General features: G+C 28.0%; 1 protein-coding gene across 6 annotated transcripts in view; it reads right to left on the bottom strand.

Annotated features, from left to right (window-relative positions):
- The window catches only part of LOC126772440 (diuretic hormone class 2), a 47459-nt gene extending 30544 nt beyond the window's left edge, over positions 1 to 16915 (bottom strand). For all 6 annotated transcript variants that reach the window (XM_050492811.1, XM_050492812.1, XM_050492815.1 and 3 more), the window contains exon 1: positions 16873 to 16915. The gene's annotated coding sequence lies outside the window, so the exon portion shown is untranslated. The remainder of the gene's footprint in view (positions 1 to 16872) is intronic.
- Positions 16916 to 24119: the final 7204 nt, after the last annotated feature.

The raw sequence follows: 24119 nt of genomic DNA, 5'->3' as shown, positions 1-24119 counted from the left end.
TGTATGTGGGTGACATTTGTTCGGTACGCTATGTCCTTATCTGTACCCTTGACAACGTGTATTCAAAATTTCATGACGATCGATTGAGTAGGTAAGACGTGAAAGCGTAATAAACAAAGAACTCACTTTCGCAATTATAACATTAGATAAAAAACCGCAAGTTATAAAACGATTTCTCTTACTTTATAAATTTTACCTAATAAAAATTGAGAAGAGCTGATCCATCAATGTATCAACTTTGATCGATAACAAGCGATTCTCACAGATAACTCACAATTTATAAATGATCAGTATTCAATTCATTATGTTTTAAATTGCCATTCGTGTATTTCGATGCATGCTTGAAAACTGACATATGTTTTTAATTTACTATCAAATATCTCATAGTGTTAGGAACTCTTTTAACATCGGTTGTTATATAATAAGTGACTTCATACATAGATGACAGTACACCCTGGGGATATAACAATCTTCCTTTTAGAGAAGTTTTCCTTCCCAAAACGGACTTAGTTTTTTAAATTTGACGATCAACAAAGATAATAATGTAATATTTCCATAATTAATTTAAAATAAATGCTACATATCTTCAATTCTTTTATACTCGATAAAACAACGTCGAGAAATATTAAAACATATAATAAAAAATTACTATGCTTATTTCGTGCATAATTGTCAAACTAAACCAATTTACAAGACTTCAAATATTTCTTCTATCGTTTGTTCATTTTTTAAAACGTATAGCACAGCAGCAATGTAATATCCATGTTCAACGAACAAACGACTGAATACTTAAATATTACGTACGTAAGTGTTAAAGCTTTAATTGTATTTGCACAGGCCGAATGTGCTTTATTAATTTTGCACCGTTTTAATTCGTTAACTCGAAAGCCTGTGGGATTATTCTGGTTAAAATTTAATTTACGATATATGCTTTGCAACAAAATTTTATTTGCATAAATATTTTGAAGCTTTACCATTGTTCCGTGTTGGTAATTTTTTCCTTAATTTGGAATACAAAAAAATTTTTTTTTGACTCAGTGTTACGATTTTAACAAATACCCTATCGTGCTATTAACATGAAGTAAAATAATAAAAACAATTTAAAAATGACACTCCATTTCGGAAAAAATTATTATTATTTAACTTTCAGTTCGATATATTTTCATTCGTCTTCATATTAATTTCTTTCATTGCCAACGATATTGAAACAATCTTACTTTTAAATTAAAAAAAGTGTTTCTATTCATCCATGAAGGTTTTAATCAATAAACATTCGGTGCAGAATAAATTGTAATGAATCTCAAGACAAAAAAATAACAACAAGGTGCGTATAAAATAAGGTTTTATACCGATGGCTGTAATATTTACGGTCCTACCTTTATTTTTTTGTTTTATGGGTGATTTTTACATCTGGCCTCAAAGATTGGCTAGTGGGTAATTTATTTGACTTACAAAATATTATGTCTGATATTGCTTTTATTATGGTTTTATTTTAATGGTAAAAGATAAAATATAATTGATGTCTCTGTAAATAATATATTAATATGATTAGAAAAACATAATATTATATATCGCATCCATTTTAGCTTCGGAGGAGATATAGTGATCAGAGCACTGGTGCACTCTATTTCTTTACTGTCATAGTTCATCAGTTGTGAGTATGGCAATGCGACACAATTGGAAAGTTCCTACATGATCCCCAGACACGGGAATATTACTGCTAACATTTCTGCTCCGGGATGTTACCGAGAATAACTGGTATGAAGCCTAATAAGATAGCCACGATGACAACGAGACATCTCCAACCATCATCCAATCTAATATAATATTGTTTTTAATAAATAAAAAAATAAATTCGGAACATAAAATAAAATATATATTATTTATTAGCAACATTTCTTAACATAATTTACTAATAACTAATGTTCATAATCCAATTTACCGAATGGACATAATATTGTTGTTATATTTAACAAAATTACCGATCTATTTTGATCTAATTTAAGTAAACCTCTAACGAATTGTAGTAGGCCACTGTTAGCTTGGGTCTTTTGGGGGATAATTTTATTGTACCAAAACTTCGTTATCTCGAACTAAATTCTCCTGATTTATCATCAAGGCATTGGTTTAAGGTTATCTTATATCTCTTGTAATTGTACAGCTTTGAGTAATCCGATACAAGATAAGTTACAATATGTTTTTTACAATGCTTTTTTTTACCTTTTTGATATGAACGTCCTATTAAACGGCCCTTTATTTATGTTGATAAATCGGCAATGTTCCCAATGTGTGTTGAATATTGATATTTTCAAAAGATCGCGCAAAATATAATAAGAAATATAGTACGTAATATAATGTCTTTAATATGCTCCTAATTTTCTACATTAAAATTATTAAATTATTGTAGTGATCAAATAAATCGATGTACTAATATTCGATATTTATTTAATATCCCAAATGAATCCCTATATACTATTGTATAAGCCACTGTAGTAAATATCTCAATTAATTAGTTATAATTTATAAATATATGATTATATAATAATTTGATTAGTTATATATATTATTCCAATGTAGGTACATCTTGACAAGCATATATTATAACTAAACACTCGTCAAATCTCTTACGTTTCGGACAAGGTAAATAATGAAAAGCTCTCGTCGTCGAGGTATCACGTCTGGCTCATAACGCTGATGTCACGTCCGTGTTATTGCACGATTTTTTCGATCTCTCACACAAGTAATAAATCACTTTCATGTAGAAATGGTGATAATCAGCCTTTTATGGTGTCCCTACATGAGAACATTAAATGCGGGGAACTAATAAAAATACTTACTTATATCTCTATATAATATCTATATATATATATATATATATATATATATATAGAGATATTCTCAGGTACAATATGCTGTGTTATCCATAATATAATTTCGAGTAGACTTTGTCTTTTATTCTGTAAAAACAAAAATAAAACGATTAAATTTTAGATGTTGTGTAATTCAAATAATTAAAGCAACTGCTCTAAATGCTTAAAATAAATAACTTATCACCTACAGATAAAAACTACTTGAATAATTTATTAATAACCTCATTTTAGGCAAAAAATATTATATTCGTAACTAGAATATTCTTATTTAATTGTAATTATGATAATAATAAAAGAAAATATTAATGTCTGGCACATTAATACAAAACAGGTGTTTTTTTCAAGTGGGCTTTTGTTTTCCTCGGACTTGTTAATTATGAAAAAAAAACACAGCCTGTAACTTGTATTGCGTAATCAGATTATGATGCCAATAAAAATCATCTGTAGTCTTATTTTGAAAATTATATTAAAGTGCTTTTTTAATGTACTGATTCATATATTTTAATATAATACCGATAAACTTCCGACAAAGGGTCCGTTCACACAGACCGGCTCGGAGAGCATCGGCCTGCTTTTTTCTTTTCACACAGACCGGGTCGTATACGCTTGGAATTGGCCGGAGCGGAGCCGCCAACTATTTCACATCGACCGGCTGGAAGAGATCTGAAAGCGGGTGCGAGCGAGAAAGAGCACGCAAGCGGAGCCGGTCGGCTCCTTTTATTACTTCACACGAAGCGCGTTCAGGCATTTTTAATGACAAAAAAGGTGCAAATGCAAAAATAAACTTTACTACAATCACTCAAAACACTGTTTCCAACGTGATAAAAATCTGCTCTCCTCTCCGAGCCGGTCTGTGTGAACGGACCCAAATTGTTCATGACATTTAAATGACGTTAAGTTTTCTAAGCATTGGTACGAAACAACCTTCTGAGGTTATACAGATGCGCATATAATGCAATGCTCTGTTATGTTCTGTTCACATTCTAAACACCATTTTAATGGTTAAATTTAAAAATAGATAGATAGTCTGTTTTCTACTCTACTTCCTTTTTTAATTTTATTAATTACTAACTATTACTATTTTCTTTTAATAATATAAGCATATTTATATGTATATAATACATTAATAATTCGTACGGGTTAAATGAAATTGTAACTTTTTTGGTAAAAAAACTTCCTGGTAACCGATCACAGATCTACCTAGCGGATACAATCTAACCTATCCAGGCACTAATTTTTTATCAAAATTGATTCAGCCGTTTAGGAGTTCAGTAACATATACACTACTATTTAATAAAATTAAAAAAAAATCTGTACACACGTGTATATCAAACTTTTTGTAAAAACAAAACTTGTGTAAACATACTCAGTTATGTAAATCGTTTGCGATAAATTAGATAATGGGTTTGGCTTATTTAACACAGTATGGTCAACACCGTGGCATATTTTGTATGACCTTGATATGTAATTGCAAAATATCATATATTGCTTGTAAAATATTGTCTACCAAACACTTTATGACAATATAATTGTATCAAAAACTATCAAATATTTGAATCACTTATTTAAAGCTGATTTAAAGATTTCATTTATTATTTTAACCTTTAACATAAGGCAACACAAGATTAAAAGTATTTTTCAACTGTAGTATCTAATGTAAGTATAACCTCTGTACGTAGAATCCCAGTGAGGCGGCTATATTTATGTATTCTCTGGAGACTTTTGACCTGAGTTTAAGAAGCTCCGGTCCTTACAATTGATCTCTGACCTGACTTCGACTTCAACAATTTGTTGAAATTTTTAAGTTGAGGATGTACATACATTTTTTATATGCAACATGAAAAATAAAGAGAAATTTAATATACATTTACAACTATTTTTAAAATATACGCCGATCTTAAATGATTCTATATAAATATTTATTTCAATATTATGTAAAAAAAATGTCAATAAAAAATAATTCGAAGTATAATTATAGGCTGGTTTTCATTTTTGTTGAGGTTAATTTTATCTGATATAAATCTAAGAAAATAAATAATTAAGTATAAATTTCTCGAGATGAAAATTTTGCATCTTCACCAATTAAATTTAATTATAAATGAATCTCAATACTTATACTTACGCTGAGTTTCTCAAAAGGATCTCCTCAAAGTTATTTGCCATTGTGTAAGTGAGATAAACCTAAAACGAGTCACAGTAGGTATTAGGATTGTCTCACAAAGGAACATCCAACCTATCTTCAAAGGAACCATTTCATTTTTCATTCAATTCAATGTGAACTTTATCATTTCAACTAAGCTTTAATAGGCATGTAATTAAAAAAAATTAGAACAAATTAAGACTATAAATTCAAAATTATATAGCTACATAAATAGAAAATCCAACATTATTCGTAACTTACGTACAAGCATAAACTTTATGTTTAAACGAGTACAAGTTGGGATAAAAGTTTTCTTTCATTATGTTATACGAATGCGGACGGATAAACTTATAAAATGCCTCTCAATTTAATTGTTTCTTCGTTATTTTTAACAGTACCACGTATCTTATACAAATGGAAAATAATTTTTATTTGGAGAAAAGTGTTAATTTGTAACATTTGTTTTTTATTACTTTCAAATATATTTAAAAATAAAAATATAGGAAACAGATACGTAATTATCAACAGCTAAATTTTAAATAAATTTATTAAGCCGTCAAACAAATTCATATTAAAAAGGCAGTAAGTAGTAAATAGCTGAGGATATATAAATAGATGAATAGATTTTGATTGAAAGTAGCTCAAGTCATTTGTTAGCGTCAGGGTTAAAAGTTTTTTTTTTTTATATATTCGCCGGGAGGGCAAATGACTCTACTCCACCTGATGGTATGTGGTAGTAGAGTCCAAACGCGACGACGGCCAGTACAGACGGGAAAAACGTTCTGCACTAGTCGCCTTCGCCTTGCCGGCCCGCAAGAAACCTCTTCACGCCTCGTTTGAAGGAACCCGGGTTGTAAGAGGAGGGCAACACGTGAGCTGGTAAGGAATTCCATTTTTTGGAAGTGCGACAAAGAAAGGAGTTGCCAAATTTCTTTGTTCGCGATGGAATTGATGTCACAGTTAGGCGGTGACATCGAGAACCAGCTCGCGTGGACTTAAGAAGGAAGGGGGAAGCAGTTTATACTAATAAAGTGTTATTCGAGGTATTGTTTGTACAAATCTTATCAAAACTTTTTTTTTTAAATTTTTATGTATCATCGTCGAATTTAAACTTTTTAAATTATGATTTTTAAGTGGTTGTTAAACATTTGCAATTTATCAGACCGTCCGTCGTGTAATTTATGCTGCGAGCATCTCGGCGTGAAGATAATTGCCTGGATAAACTGTTAAGGATAATTTTTCACTTATCGCCTTAAATTGTGGATTTCTGTCATGTTATAACTTAAAAAAGGTTTTTTTTTTAGTTCGAAGTATTATTTACACTATTTAATACCCAAATTACTGTTATTTCTGCAACTATGAAAACAAAAACAAATCTCAGCGTTGTTGATTCAAAAACTAATAATAATATGAAATTTTAAAGAATTTGTTTTAAGCGATGTCAAGTAAATGGTTGAAGAGCGCGTGTAATATTGTTTTATATAAAAAGATTACGTCGGATGTGACGGCTTAAGGCTCCCGACGTGAGAGTTGAAAATGACGTAAAAATTATATGTATACGAAAATCGACTTAGCGAAGATTGTCATAAAACAAAATATATTTTACTTTAAATGTATTTTAGCTACGAAAAAAATTCTTTGGCACTTTAATCGAAAATCTTATCTTTATCCTGATTTATTTCTCAATGTTTGTTTTAATTTTAACTATGTAAGAAAACATAAACGCGTGTTTAGTTAAAAATCTTTATTAATTTAAGATAGAAAAATCTTTATGATAACGTAATGCAACTACATTCATATCGTATTTATAAATGGATTCAAAAGCAAATTTTTTACGTCTGGTTTGACTACCTTTAAATCAAATCAAAATTTTTATTAAAATAGAAGCATAACACTTCATAATATTATATTTATAAATTTCTCCACAGAAGTCATCTGCCGCAGACTTTAACCTTATTTAAAATGTATTAAGTGCTTTATAATCACCTTAGCCTCTGATTCCTTCGAGTTTCAAACTTAAAATAAGGACCCCTCGAGCAGTTTCCACATTTTGATTATTTCGTTTCAAGGCAAACGGGCGTCAAGATATACAAATTTAACGCAATTGAAGTTTTAAATATTTACATAATAAAAAAAATTCAAATCATTATTATATTTTTAAAAAATTGAAACAATTGAATACTTTTCGATAACTTATTTTTCTTTTTCTAGAAGATAATTTAAAAAATCATACTATAGCTAATATACCTAAGTACCATACATAATTGAGATAAGTTATCTCAATTCAAATGACATAATCCTAAATCAGTTATTACTAAACTTATCCTTTATCAACTGACTTTGATATAAAAATCTACTTAATCACTAACTAAGTACCACGAACATAAGTACCATATATCTCACACTGCATAAGAATTTTACTAAACGTCATCTTATTATTATTAGTACAATATGTGGACGAGACATGCCAAGTCCTTTTGTAAGAGGCATAAAGGCATAGCTTAGATACCTTGTCTGTTTATCATTATAACCATACAAAGCACTTATCTATAAAGCATTCTCTCTCTTTTAACTACTGGACGTTCTATATCCAAATATATTTTAATTATAACCACAATATTAACCCTTAAATAATTTTTTTTTAGTTTTTCTCTCACCAATGCTATTCTGTTATTATTTATAAAAGACAATTTGATATACTTTTGTTAATTTACTATAAAAAGGTTAGAGGGTACGAGAATTGGAAATTAAATTTTATATTATATTTTTATTAAGTAGGTAGTTTAACGTGCTAGTTAGTGTCAGGAGCTAACTTTATTGTTAACTATTTCAATTAATGTAAAAAATCTTCAAATAAAATTATCTATCTTGTTAAAAAACATTAGTTTCATATTTCCTTAATAGCATATAGTTTCTTAATATACTTATCGAAACTATTTTCTGGAAAAAAAAGAGTCAAACAATTATTGTTTACATTTTACTCAAGTTGTGTTTAATTTACTATGTTTTCTTAGTAGAGAAATCAGAGGTAGCAAATATTAGCTATGTCCCTCAGCGACGTACCACAGACAAAAAAAACAACTTGTATGACGAAAGTGGTAACAGGACAATGCTAGGAATTCTATGAAGTTACACCCACCACTAAAGTCAGATTACAAGCATTTATGGTTTAACGTAAAATCTGTCAATAAAGAAAACAGTCATAATACAACGATAGAAATAACTAGACGTAATAGGAAACAAACTATTTATCTTACACAGAAAATTATTCATTATTTGATTATAACTACTGTTTATCTTGGCAAAATGTAAAAGGATAGATTACGAATTACATTTCGTTATACCTAACGCTTAAATATAAAAGAATCACTGATTGTAAGATAATAAAATAATACTTACTATATATATTAAGATCCGTAAAAAGCATAATATTTTTTATAAATACATTTTTTTTAATTAATCGATATATTATTACTCCAAAGCATTAATTTTGAATAATATATCTTAAATTAATGTATTATAAATTCAATAAAAAAATGATATTATAAAAATATAAACACCGTTTGTATTTTATATTATTTTGTGTACTTTCATTTGAGTTTAAAAAAAATCTCTATCTTTTAACTAATACTCTATATTTTACAATTATTTTAAGATTTTGTCTTTACAATTTTGGATATAGGATTAGCCTTCACCGCAACAAAATATTGTTTAATTTTCTTTTCGTACTTTGCGTGGAATGTACGCCTTGAATTTTAATGGATGTAGCGGACTTTTTCCATTATTCTTTTCTTGGATACGATATTTCAGTGAAATTCAAACTCGGAACTTTTTCTAATCAGTTTTTTATAAAGATATTTTAAATGTATAAAAAACATATCTAACGCCTCCATTAACCGTTTGCTCATATTATGTATGTATATTCTAAAAGGTTACTGTAGGTCCCAAGAGCATGAGGGTGCGAAAATTTTGTAATGTAAATGACACGTATTGAAAAATGGGTTATAAAATCATTCCGTTGCTTTTTGTTGATATATTGGAAATCCTATTTATTTTCTGCGAGTATTTTTTAAAAAATTATTAATATTTTTATACACTGATATAATTTGTATGTTTTTAATATGAATAAACAGTACAACGTTCTATATCTGAATTAATATGACACCTTTTATTTATATCCTTTTGTATATTTAATTTCACACAAAAGCAATTAACAATTCATCAAATCAATCAAATATATTTATCACTTTGCATTTTATTGTTGCTTATTAATAAATGGAAACAATTCGATATTTTTTTATCATTCACAGCCGCGACGCTATAAAGAACCTGTATATGTCGATGTGATTCCCACTCAAAGTGAACAAGATTGTAATTATTGCACTCAAACGCACCGATGACCAGTAATACACGTGTTTTAGACTGATATGTCAATTTCACGCCTGCCGTTTGTTTGTAACCAAATGATGAATTAATTATGTTATGTTTTATGTAACTACTATTTATTTAATATTCGATAGAAGGTTTTTATATAATATCCGATTATGAAATTCAACAAATACAAACAAAACAATAATATTTTATTTTTGTCAAATTATATGCTAATATGTATTTTAAATATAATTGAAAAAAAGTCTTTTGACGTTAATTTCATTTATAAAATAATATATAATAAAAATAATAAAAATTATAAAATATTACATAATATTATTATTATCATTATGATTAAATTAAAATAACAAATTGTTGCCACAGCTCATTGTCTACAAATATATACAAGTATTTTAAGATGCAATGTTTTCAAAAGTTTTCCCTAGAGTGTATTCTATTTCCATACAACTCGAGGAACATTAAATACAATATTCTAAATTGAGCCACCTCAACGATACGTATGAATAATTCAGTAGCTTACAATTAAGTCCAATTAGAATATTTATTTTAGTATTCGTTTGTTTTTAAAAAATACATAGTTCATTTTATAATAACTTATGCGTAATTTCTATTTCTAATAAATTAAATACAAAAATTACTTAAATTATTAGAAATAAATTACGACTTTAATTATTATACATTTAAAATTAAATCTACTGCAAGACATTCTGAAATAATGCTGTCACTTGTCACAAATATCGGCCAAGTTATTGTAACGGAATACAAAGCTTTCAAGATAACACTGAAATCGACATTCAGATCCGACAGAAGGCAGTCACATGATAGTATTCAAATATCGATCATATTTGATTAAATGGTGAACTATATACATCAAGCAATTATCGCCATTACAGCCTTTTATTAGAATTGTAATCGATTATATTTAATGAAGTGGACACAGATTAACATAAATACAGAATAAAATATTACCATAAATCGTTACGATTTCTATATCTATCAATTTTGGCATCTGTTCTTTTTACTTATTTCAAATAAATTTTATACTATGTTGGAGTCCCTCATACTCAAAGACAGTACAAGTTAGTGCACAAGTACAGGTGCAGTTATTTGACGGTACAATATTGGTATTCTTTATTATTATTATTATATTATTATTTTGTTTCGTCGGTTATCAAGGTTAAATGAATTATGAGATGCGGTCAGGACACGGCTACCTCGCTGTTATATCTTGGTATAATAGTTTACGTATTCTCGCTCTTTAGAATTATGCAGACTATGAAAAACTTTGTGCTTCTGAAATATCTGAGAAGACAAAACTTATAATAATGTCATGCAACCATTACCGTCAAAGTTAAATCTTTCATCGTCAAGTCATATTCTGCACAAAAATATATAGCAGTGTAGTGAGATCAGTTTTAAGTCTGCAATATTTTTTTAGATTTATTTGATTTCTTTTCTAAAATAGCTGCACACCCGAACATTATTCATAAAAGGGTATGCAAGGCAATTCTTTAAAAATATGTGGAGTTCCCACTCCAGTCGGCCTGAACCGGTAGATATATAATTTTGAAATAAATACATCACATGAAAGAATACCAAAGTAGCTATTATTCTATAAAAAGTATACACAAATTAAACATCGTTATGGGTAAATTGCATAATTGTTTTGTTACATAAGTATAATGAGTAGCGCCTATTATAATATAATAAAATATGCCCAACTAAAGCAAAGAGAAAAATAAGATTATCACGGTTTAGACTAGATTGACGATTTTATAATAATAAATTGCATTTAAGAATAAAATATTACATATACTTAACGAATAAAATACGACACTGCCACGTGTTGCCAATTTAACTAAAAGTATCATTTTATATTTTCGATTCACAAACTGTGTGTATTTTATGATTTTCTTGTTAGCATTTAAAATAAATCACGACCTTATAAAAAGGTCTGAATACAAAATAATCAGTGGTAACCTTACGAGAGTTTTGATTCAGATTAAGAAGTAAATTTTATTTTTTTATAATTAATTACAATAGACTAAAATTTTATTTATTTGTAAGTTCAACTATATTAATAGTAATAATTAACAATCCTTTCATCTGCAATTTCAAACTGGACTGTTTGATCTAACTCTCTAACCGACTAAAATTGCTAGTACCTACCCTAAAAGCTCGGGTGAATTAATAAAGAAATCTATGTGATAAAATATATTTGGATTATAGTCATTATTTAAGAAGATAGTTTAATTAAAAATATGTGTAGGATATAATAATAATAATAATAATAATAATATCCTGGGACATTTTTCACACACGGCCATCTGATCCCAAATTAAGCTTGTACAAAGCTTGTGCTATGGAAACCAGACAACTGATATACTACATATACTACTTTTTTTTTTTGTAAATACATACTTATATAGATAATTACACCCAGACTCAGGACAAACATACATGTTCATGCACACAAATGTCTGTCCTGGGTGGGAATCGAACCCACAACCTTCGGCGTGAAAGGCAAGTGTTCTACCAACTACGCCAACCGGCTCGTCAAGGATATATTCCCATATATCCTTGACGTCGTCAAGGATATATTCCCATATATCCTTTAACTATAGTTATCGTAGGCAAATTTGCTGTTAATTGTGGTAACTTATCTAATCTGAGAAAGTAATCAATCAAAAAATAATCAATAGCCTCAACGGCCTAATATATCAAGTAGGACACGAGGGAGAGTGGATGAAAACATACAACCTATAAATATCCTCCCTTCATTTGCGTTAAAATAACATCGTTGTTCACGAAGATTTTTAGTGAGATATTTGATGTAATATTTTATATATTAGTACAAAAAAATGTTTAATAACATGACATACATTAAAACTGCTTTTTAGCTTGGCCGATTAATAGATTTAAATCAGTTGTTAAAAATATTTGATAAATAATAATAAAACATAACTCTTCGATGTTATATTATACGGATGATGAAAAAGGTTGGACTTGGAAAGAAATCGTAAAGAATATACTTCTTTCAATTTATTACAAACTGGTTTATAATGAATTGATATTAAAAACTTACTTAAATAGACATACATATATGTTTTGAAATTTCATTAAAATACTCTTTATGGAAAATAAAATTCTCTCTAAATGGAACTTATTTACTTGTCGATGTCTGTGGCAATAATTTAGTAGAAAAATATTATTTCATAACAAATATCACAATTTTTTTCATAACAAATATTCGGGAACAATTACATTACAACTCTGGAATAAAAATATATTTCAGTCTATAACAATATTAATGAGTAGAAAATTATGTATTCGATTAACAAAACACACCCTTTTCTTCTCATTAAAATTATTAGTTTGAGTTATCGTTTGTTCCTTTTATGTTAACTATTTGTAAAGTCAACTTCAAAAACAGCTCAGTTTCAGAATAAATGTCTAAATTGTCGAATACGTCAAAGTCGATTTCGGATAGAATTTATAAACCTTGCTCAATTTTCAATTTTTATAAGAAATTCTGTGCTTTTGAAATTATATTTTTCTTGATATGTTTGAATAATGTTTTACGAACTATATATATATATATATTTTTGCATTTAGTTTTTAAAATTATTATAAATACCTACTTTTTTATAGATTACTGAATCATAAAAAGTATATTTTCTTTTATCCATAGCATATTGTTTCCGAATATATAGTTTATATAGTTTTAACTGTTATTAATTTAATTTGAAGGGGATATGACATATTATTATAAAAAAATTGTTAAAAAAATTGAGAAGTGACAAAATTGCTTTAAATGAATGAAATATTACTTTTAAAATTGAATGTCTTTTTACTAAAATATAAACGATATAACAGTATTGTGTATTTTCAAACATTACAACTCGAAATTAAAGAACTTTGTTGTGTAATTATTTTAAGTTCTCAATACAGTCATTAAATGTTTAGAAGTTTTGATTAAAAAGTGTAATAATGAAGAATGAAGGCAAATTTCTGTTATCCTATTTCCTGCTGGGTATTTATCTGTATTCATTCCTTGTTCTAAGCTCTATTCAAATATTCTTGCAACCACACAAAAAATTAAAATGAACTTAATCTGGTAATTAAATAAAATAATTTTATATCACAAAATTGTTTACACTTTATGCGGTATTGCGTTAATAATAATTAACGACTTTGAAAATTATGAAGACATTTGCAAGAATCAACGTAAAATGTATACGTTTTGAAATTATATATATTTTTTTTATATAACAAAAATTAATATTCATCGTGTGTGTAATTTTTCGCCAATTTCTTATTTGACATTTATACGAAATCGGCTTAACGTTTTAAGGAAATTGAATCGTCAAAAAACATATGTACACAAAACAATAAAATTCGGATAAAACTCATTCGTCAAATATGATGAAAATGCGTTATCATTTATATATTCGACGTAAGTTTTATATTTCGAAAATCTTGATAATCATCAACTACTATTAAATGTTGAATCTGTTAGGTGTATTTATGGTTTCAAAACCGATTCAAATATAAAATAATTATTTTTAATAACGAATATATTTCATCATTAAAAAATACATAATAATCGCAGTTTCTTTCGTCGATTATTACAAGTCTAAGTCTAAGTATTCAAAATGGTGATAGGTTTTTGACGGTCTATAAGAAAATATTTCTGTGTTAAAAAATAAAATGATTTTAGGATTTCTTGCCGACAAGGTTTTTTTAATTGCTTAATAGAAGAAAATATGGTACATTTTAAGAAATTATCGGATATATGTTACTGATAATATACTACAAATTTAAACATATAAGTACCAACAAAAACTAAAGCACAATTACAAGTTGTGATTTTAGTGGGCAATGGTGAGAAATAAAATTACATCATAGTCCACGAGTAAACGCTCGAAAGATCAAATTATAATATCCTAATTTTATGGTAACAGCCGCAACGTAATATGATAATGGAGGTCTCGGAATTATGCCTTTTGCGAGTTTTTACCTAAACTGACCGAATATAAAAATGTATGCTCAGTTTTAAAATGTTGCTATTTTCGATGCGACTACGAAGACTAAAATTATATAAGCAAACGAATGCTTAGTATATGTTGGTAACATTTTTTAAAAAATATATTATATTTGTTGTCGTTTCGAAACTTAACGTTGAATTGGTGATATTTTTCATACAAATGTATTTAATAATACTAAGTTCTCAGATATAAATGTTGTCGATTGATTCATTTTCTTTACACCTGCGGTTAAGGTTAAGCAGGTTTAATATTTAGCATAAAATAATAGTAACAGTACAGTAACAGCCTGTGAATCTCCCACTGCTGAGCTAAGGCCTCCTCTCCCTTTTGAGGAGAGGGTTTGGAGCTTATTCCACCACGCTGCTCCAATGCGGGTTGGTGGAATACACATGTCTAATTTCAATGAAATTAGACACATGCAGGTTTCCTCACGATGTTTTCCTTCACCGTCAAGCACGAGATGAATTATAATCACAAATTAAGCACATGATAATTCAGTGGTGCTTGCCCGGGTTTTGAACCCACGATCGTCGGTTAAGATTCACGCGTTCTAACCACTAGGCCATCTCGGCTATAAAATAATAAAAAAGATATAATAAAAACTATTTGAAGTTACTCGTATTAATTACATTAAGCATTATCTTTTTTTCATTAGCTTTGATCATAATTTAAAACCTTTTATAATTGTGGATTAAGTTTTAAATATATAAAGTTGTAACTTAAACTAGATATTCAAAAATGTGTTCATAATTGTCTTTTATTATTAACTTAATATTTTTTTATTTTATCGAAATAATTTATATATTTTTTTTTAAATTTGCTACATTAAAATGGTGAAAATTAATGTAAATAGTTAAACACTGCGGCAGTTATGAACAAAGTGTCTTTGTCGTTAAAAGTAAGCGCGACGGTTTCCGTTAAATATTATTAAAAGTTGATGTAAGAACTTGCTTTGAAATATAATATTGTTTGAAATGTTTTTCGAAAGTATTAAAATATATATTTTTAATGACGATTGTTATCATCTACACAAAGTACAAAACTTGTTTTGAATTTCGATTTGAAGTAAATATTAACAGTAATATTTAAAAGTTAAAAGATAAGTAAAAGTACATTCTGAATTAATTTGACCATACTTTTAAAAAAAACAGAATAATAATAATTAAAGTAGTCTTTTAATTTTTATACTCAATTACCATACTTGGGTTTGATAGAAGCGAAAATTCGTAAATAAATCTGTATGTATTAAAAAAAGATGCAATAAATTTGCAATTCATCAAGACGATAATGTTCTCTTTCTGTAGCGAATTAAGTTGAGAACAAAAATCTATTTATGATTTTGTTTTTAGAAATTCATTCCCAAGTGTTTAATTATTTAGATTTACCTCTTAGAAATTATTATTTAGAGATAAAATTGCATTCTGTATAATTCGTACTTAAATATTCATTTGATAAGAAATTGCTAAGGCAATCTAATTTATTTTGTATATATATATATGTAATAATTCATACGTCGGGTGGGTTACGGGAGGGACTATTTTAAAATTTGACTAAAATAATAAAAATTAATAATGTAAATTTAAATCAAATCCTATGTAATGATCATTAACCAATTACTATCTAATATTAATGATGTCTGTCACTTGATTAGATTAATTTTATAACTTCTTCAAAACATTCTCTGGGTTGATTTTATTAATAAATATATAATAATCCATTTATTAAATGAATATTAATTCCATATAAATACAGTTCTATATATATAAAATATATTCATACGTATATGTATTAAAATAGTAACATATAAGAAACTGTTTCTAGCAAAAAAATATTTAATTGCATCGCGAGAAAATAGAGAAATGGAAAATGTAAAATGAACTGATTTTAAATTAAATAAAAAATATAACTACACTTTAATTATATAGTATTTTAAATTAGATTCAGTAAATATTTATTCATATTATATTCGTTAATGGTTTTATAAACACTTTGATAAAATTATGATTGCACTTTTAAGTTAAAAACCCTTATCGTTTTAAGTGCGGAACTTTAGAACTTTTACGATCATTCCGATAAATTATGAACTTCGTTAAAATTAATAGTAATAAAAATATTAGAAAACTTGAAGATTAAATTATTTTATGTATTTCGAATTTAAACGTATTCTATTTTACTTTCGTATTAATTGCCAATTATGCAATATATTTTTAACTATTTTTATTGCTTACGTAGCTTGATATTTCACAGTATAAAAAGCAAACTTTATCAGTCAATTAAATGAAGAATTAATAAATCTTTTAATTGTTACTAACGACTTACGTTTTTTCTTGCAAGTTATATTGAACGCAATATAAACTATCTTTAAAAAGTATATGTGTTTATAAATAATACGTCTAAATGTAAAATAAGCCTATCTACTTACCTTGATAATGTCAGTAGACTTCAGCGACCAGGCTTGGTGAGGGCAACAAGTGTTGTGCCGCCGCCCGCCCAGAACCACCCTTATATACCATACCCAGCCGCCCACCGTGCGCTAACAGAGTTTACTTTCCGATTTGATGAATCAAAATTAAAAGTTACGAATAATTTTGTCTTTATCATAATATAATTTTAGTTATTATAAATTACTTAATATCATACTTTCTTTGATAATTATATACGATGTTTTAAAATATATATTTAAAATCGTATGTAATTTTATATTTACCAATAAATAAAATATAAAAACGTAAAAAATGTATTATCATAATAATAACATAAATATAGTTGATTAATATTGTCGGTTTCTCTCGGTATTCTTCTATAATGGAAGTAGTAGCTTTACATTAAGTTTAACCTTGTTAACTATTCAAAATACCACATTAAGTAAACCAATGAAAAACATGTTCCGCATATTAGAATTAAGTTTAAATGTTTTTTTTTTTAGTAAAGAAATTTATTTATTAATTTATATCTACATATGTCTATTTGCATATAAATGCGTATGATTGTACGCTTTGTAAAATATTTCTATTAATGGTAAATGATTATAAATCAATAACATTTTTAAGTTTGGTGTTTGTTTATACGTATGTTTGTGTAATATGTACTAAATTTGTGATAGCAATTTATATAGCACTTAGTTGTGATGGACAACTTCCTGAGGAATATTTCGAATAATATTTAATCCACCGTAACAGATTAAAATCTGTCTTATCTTATATACAAGAAAATAACTCTTACATAATAGCTTTATACTGCAAAGATATATCAAGAATTTCAACGTTGTTATTATTTGAACACATAGTGAGTGCAATTTCTAATATAATTTATTTCGACTATTAAACTTGATGTCATTTATCAACGATAAAATTATTTTCAGGAAATATAAAAGTAAATTTATTAAATAATATGAACTGTCAATATAATACCCATACAATATCTATATATGCATAAAATATTAAAAATTAAAAAACGAAAACAAAGTCTATCAACTAACTTATGAAGTCACGAGGTCTTTATAACTTCTAAGTTGTTTTAACGCCTGTTTAAAGTTGACGATCATGAGAAGGAAAATCTCATCGTTTTAAATCTTTGTGTGTCACGTACAATAAATTGCATCTGTAGAGGAATTGAAAACGTATTGAATTTCATTCCATTTAGCTCCTTATTTCCCCGTTATACAAATCAAAAGAAAATCGGAAAGGATACAAAACAATTTTCATTGACGGGTAGATTTCATTTTCAATACGAAAAATCATTTTCAATAAAAATTTATAACAATATACACAATGTATATAGATTTGGTAGAGATGCGTCTAAGCGATTCTTCAAGACAGGTAGGTCTCGGGATGAACATAGAAAAAACCAAAATGATGTTCATCATGTATCATCCCGAGACTGGATGTCGTAAATGGCTCTATACTTGAGGTTGTGCAGGAATACAATATATCTACCTACCTGGGCCAAACTATACAACTTGGCCGGCACAACTTTAAGAAGGAGGCCAATAGAAGAATACCTCTGGGCTGGGCCACATTCTGGAGATTTCCTACATAATTATTTTCTAAAGCATTTAATAATGATAAAATAAGGGTAATTATAAATAGTATTCTACATTATAGTACATCTGTGCTTTTAATATATGTAAAATTAATACTTGCATGATGGTATAACAAACATACGTGATATACATACAACTTAATATAACATATATAATGATGATATTTTTTCTTATATCTATAACTATCGGATTGTTCCATAGGAATACTATTTATTTTTAAATGAAGGACTTTCATACAAACTTTATTCACCCCTTTATCACTTTTAAATTCCGTTACAATTTTAAAACCTTAATGCTAGCCTACTGTGTAAAAGGAACCCCTATGCAAATTTTCAGTACCTTTGGATATTTCAGTCAGTGAGTTATTCTTTTATATAGATATTTAAATTTAGAATGTTAGTTCAATACGTTTAATGGTCACCGCAGAGACGGGGATTAATAATTTTAGTAATATTCTAAAATCAATAAAATATAGCAAGATTATAAAAAAAATATCTAACATTCATAGATATCTTTGTTGCAGTATTTTATTTCCCAAACAGTGTTTAATAATTCGGTAAGTACAGGTATGGTGTTTCGTTTCTGTTCGTTTGAAAACATAAAGGCAACTCTGAAGAGCGAGTTGTACGCCATTTTAGGCTGATTTGTTAAATCAGACTTGTATTCATTTACGTTTCAATGTCTGTAGTATTCATGATGACTTAAAATAGGTAATTGCTAATATATAGTTCTAGCTAATCGTCCCCGCTTCGCAAAGGTTGATAAGAGGAAAAATGTATTTTGGATAGTATTTGCGTAAAATCTGTTCTTAGTGAGCGTCTACGTCAGGGAAGGAATAACTGTGACAAATTTCAAGTCATACGGGCGGATTGACGCAAAGGCTCGTGAGGTGAATAACATTTGCGCCGAACAGTTTATAATACTTCATGGCGACCACTACCGCTCTCACAAGAGTGTCACGACGAAGAAGTAGACGAAGAAGAAGAAGGGCGGAGAGTTTAGGAGATCTCGCGATGAGTATACTCGTATTGTTATGATCGTAGTAAGTGTGTGCTGTTTTACTGAAAAACTGTCTTGACTGTGAGTGTTGAAACTTTAATGACTACTTTGACTACATTTTGATAGGTCATAGTTACACGACGAACAGACGATATATATATTTTAAGGTAGATTTTTTATTTCATTGTTTATCAGTTTGTCGGTCCAAAGTGCTTTTAACTTTCAAAATACAAGAATATTCTGTTGTGTATAATTTGAATGAAAATTGTATGAAAATAAAAATTTATAAATTGAAATAAATTTTAAATTTCAGTTGAACACCTTACTCTTTGGACCAGTAATTTTCGAGTTATTATAATATTTGCATTAATGTACGAAAAAAAAACATCGTTGGGCTGTGGTAAGAAGCACAATATAGACAAATCAATCATTTTGCCCTGATACTTATAGTATTATAATATATATAAACCCTTTTTTAATCTGCGCAAAGACGGGACAGGTAGCTTGTGTCTAATAAATATGCCCATTGCATTTGAAATACTTTGAGATAAAAAATTATTATCAAGATTAAGATAAGTATCCTCCATATAATATTATGTATTTTTTAAACCTAAATATTTTTAATATTTTTAGGTTAGCAAAAGATAATACAACAGCATTATGAGTAGATTTGATTTGAAACACGGAGTGTTTCAACGTAATTACTATGAAACACTCCAAAGTCATGTACCTATAATGTTATTTTCTAGTTTCAATGATAAGTTTTATGACGAATGACATCATGACAGTTAATTTTTTGTATGCACATACTACGCCATATGAAATCACATTTGCTTTGACAGAATAACTCTGTTAGAGGCTTTCTTAATATTTTCAGCGCGCCAAGCCTTTTTGTCCTCATAAAACAAATCTTAACACTTTTTGTTCTGTAAGTAGTTTAATATAAGAATAAAAGCAATTAAAATATTTTAAAATAAAGCTTAGAAGCCTGAACGTTATTACCTATTATTGTAAAACTTTATGAACTGCAGGCTACGTAAAATAGTTAAACTTTCTAAATCCAGAAAAATGTGCTTTAAGTTTAAAATGAAACTGCTGCCAAGTAACTCGTCATTTTAAAGAAAATTTCAATTTTTACTTAAGCAAGTAACGATAAGTTGTTAGAATTTTGTCTTATAAAAGTTGATTGTTTTTTATCTTTTTGCAAATTCATGAGTACCTACGGTTGGTTATTTATATATATTAATTAATTCAGAATTCAACTGTGTATAAAAGATAAAGTATTTAACTTATCCGTTGAGAGTATTTTTTCCTTTTTACAAAATATTAATTATTTGTACGTTAACCAAAGTCACGATTTCTGATTTTAAAGAATTCCATGCATTGTTGTGACCAACCTACGGGCAAGTCTTGTAATTTATTTAAATAATATTATTTATTCATTCTCAATAAAAGTGATTCACTTTCGCGTAAAATATAGAACATTTTACCGGAATTTTTTTCTTCGCATAAAATAAACTAAGGGAAGACAGTAACCGTTCCGTTCTCAACTAATGCTTAATCAATTGCTTCGTTACGAGCGTGCAGTGCGTGCCTTGGTTCTTAAAATTTTCTTCGGTCATTATACCACTAATAGCAAACCTATTATTGTCATCTATAATTTATTACTTTTAATAGAGCTATTGGTGTGCGCTTGTATACTATAATACCGGAAAATACAATTAATTTGACATAAGAAATAAAAAAAATATAGATAATAATAATAGAACAATAATTGTGAATATTAACCACATTGTAAATCTGATTTGTTTTAAAAATGCATTACGGGAGTTCCTTCGCGTGTCTTCACGCTAGTGATAGAGTTGAAATATTGATGATCAAAAACGCTTTATTGTAAACCTTACTTGAATAAAATAAATTTTATTTAATACTAGTTTTACCTGTAATTCACACACACATAAAGAATAAGAGTGTAATATAAGTGTATTAATTTATGTATATGTCTTTAATATTCATGACACTTGTTAACTCATATCAAGTCTAGAGTCTATCTCGTCACACTCATCTCTGTTTTGCGTTAGTCACTTCTACGTTTTTTTGTAGTTTAACAGCTCTTTGTATCAGGCAGTTACAAAGTAATTTACAAATACATTCACAATTTTATTGACCGCTGAACGTAATACTTTTCTTGAGATCGAACGAAAATGTACACAATACCATGTTTTTAATTTTGCCTTTTGCACAAGCTTGAGACTGCAATTTAGTTTAAATTACAAATGATTCAGGGTTTCAAATTCCGAGAGTCAGAAAGTTATAATTTACTATCAGGTGGAAAAGTTGCTCATCCAAGAACTTATACTTTAAAAAAAAATAGTTGAAATTTGTATGGGCCACCATCATTAAAAATCTCCCTTGGTCTCCTTTATTATTTAAATATTGACTTTGACATTTCTTCGATCTTATATATTTAATCAAAAATGTCTTCAATTTAACTAAATAATTAATAAGTTTAATAACGCTTACGATTATAACTCAACATTTGTAACTAAAATGTTACTCCTAAATATAAACTTCACCTTCAACTAATCAATTACTTATTAATTAATAATCTAATAACATCACCGTGTAATAAAAAGCTCGATGTCAAACAATATCATCTAAGACGGTACGTTTCTGGCGTCAGACAATAGCGTCGTCATCAAACAAAAGAAAATATGATTGGTGTGATGTGAGCGAATAAGATAGGCGCCCACGTTCCATAGAGTATCGGGTGTACAAGTGCGGGATTCAGGTCATAGGAGAGTGTATCTTTTAGATATTTTCGTCACTAATCGTTGGAATATCCAAAAGTATTAAGAAAGAGGGATATCAATTACCGTTGTTTTAAGATAAGTTTATACTTTATTACAAAGTTTATATTTTAGTACTTAAATGTCATGATAAAATATAAAAGTAATTCCTGAATCATACATAACCCTGTGGAATAGTAGCAGCTTTCTAGATAATATATATTTATATTATATATAATAAGTATTTGATAACATAATAATTTGGTATTAGAGTAGTTAGTACAGTATTCATTAAATAATTTAGAGTTAAAATAACAAATTTTTGAAAAACTGTGTAATTTTCTGTGTACCAGATAGGTAATCTCCTCAGATGTATTTTCCGTACCTTTGTATCTTCCATAGGCTTGGTATAGTTGTATATAGTTTAGTATTTTGTGTGCCTGCGTTTTTTTCATTTTCAGGCAACATCACAATAAAAAAATTGCGATATTTATATCTTGTTGTTATTCAGGATTTTTAGACTTTTGGATGGTGTTCGGCTAGCTTGTCCAGGATGAGGTCTTCCCTGTTATGATTCGCCATTCTAAGGTTATAGTCCAGAATCTCTTTTTCCTATAATTGCCATTTGAAATAACGAATGAATGTGCTTGCAAATATAATATTATTTTTACTATACTGATGGTAAATGAGTGTCAATTGAATTATTTTACGGTGATGAATCAGCTAAATGAAGTATAAGCCGTTACTCACACTTATACAATCAATATATTATAAGATTTAATTTATTTCAACCATTATAAACACACACAACGAAGCAGATCAATACAAAGTAATATTTGGCGGTACAATGAACGGCACAAAAGGTAGTCGACTATCAAAGTAATCATAATAAATATGAAAGAAATGTCTTTATTTTATTTTGTATTACATAAATATATATAGTGCGAACACTCACAAAAATACTTTTTTTACGCAATTGCAGTCAGGGAGAATCAAAGTGAATTTTTAAATTCTAGTTATTATCGTTTCTAAGCATTATGCAAATATTGACAACTAAATATACACTCAGCTACATATACATAACAACTAAATATGCAATCAACATTACTTTAGAAAATTAACGACTTAAGCTGTAAATAAACTAGGAGATAAGTGATTTGTTAAATTGATGGGATAAATGGTACTAAATCCGTAATGTAGTTGCGGCACCACAATGTACTGGTACTAAAACATAAGCTATAAACTGAAATACTTAGTGGAATTTGTTAAGATATGTCTATAGAGCATAGGGATGTGATGGTTGTCAACTTATATGTGCTTACAGATATTATAAATGCGAAACTGCGTTTGTTTTTTTTAAATATATTTATTTGCTTGTAATGTTTTCACGTCTTAACTGCTCAACAGATTATCATAAAATTATGCAAACACGTTTTCAGGAGAATAGAAAAGGATATAACAAGCACTATCACCCCTTACACGCGGGCGAATCTGTAGGCAAAAACTAGTAGACTATATATTTAGTTCTATTAATTGCTTAAAAATATACGAAAATAAAATATTTCGCTGGATACAATAATTGTACTAGTAATATCGGACATCGTTAAATATCGTGGATTTCAGTTAAATTCTAATATCATTGTTAACATTCCGTGACTTTGTTAGTAATTCTAGTAAATGAAAAATATTGATTTTATTAAAAGTTATTCAAGAATATAAGAAAAAGTCGCACGTAGTGGTTAGTTATAGATATAAGATGAAGCGCCTAATATACTCTGAAAAATTCTAATAACTTCACTTAATTGTCAATAATCTCTTCGTGTGTACGATGGTGTAATT

Source organism: Nymphalis io, chromosome 12, assembly GCF_905147045.1.
Source record: "Nymphalis io chromosome 12, ilAglIoxx1.1, whole genome shotgun sequence".
In the NCBI taxonomy this organism is placed as follows: domain Eukaryota; kingdom Metazoa; phylum Arthropoda; class Insecta; order Lepidoptera; family Nymphalidae; genus Nymphalis; species Nymphalis io.
This window is presented reverse-complemented; position numbering and strand designations above follow the sequence as displayed.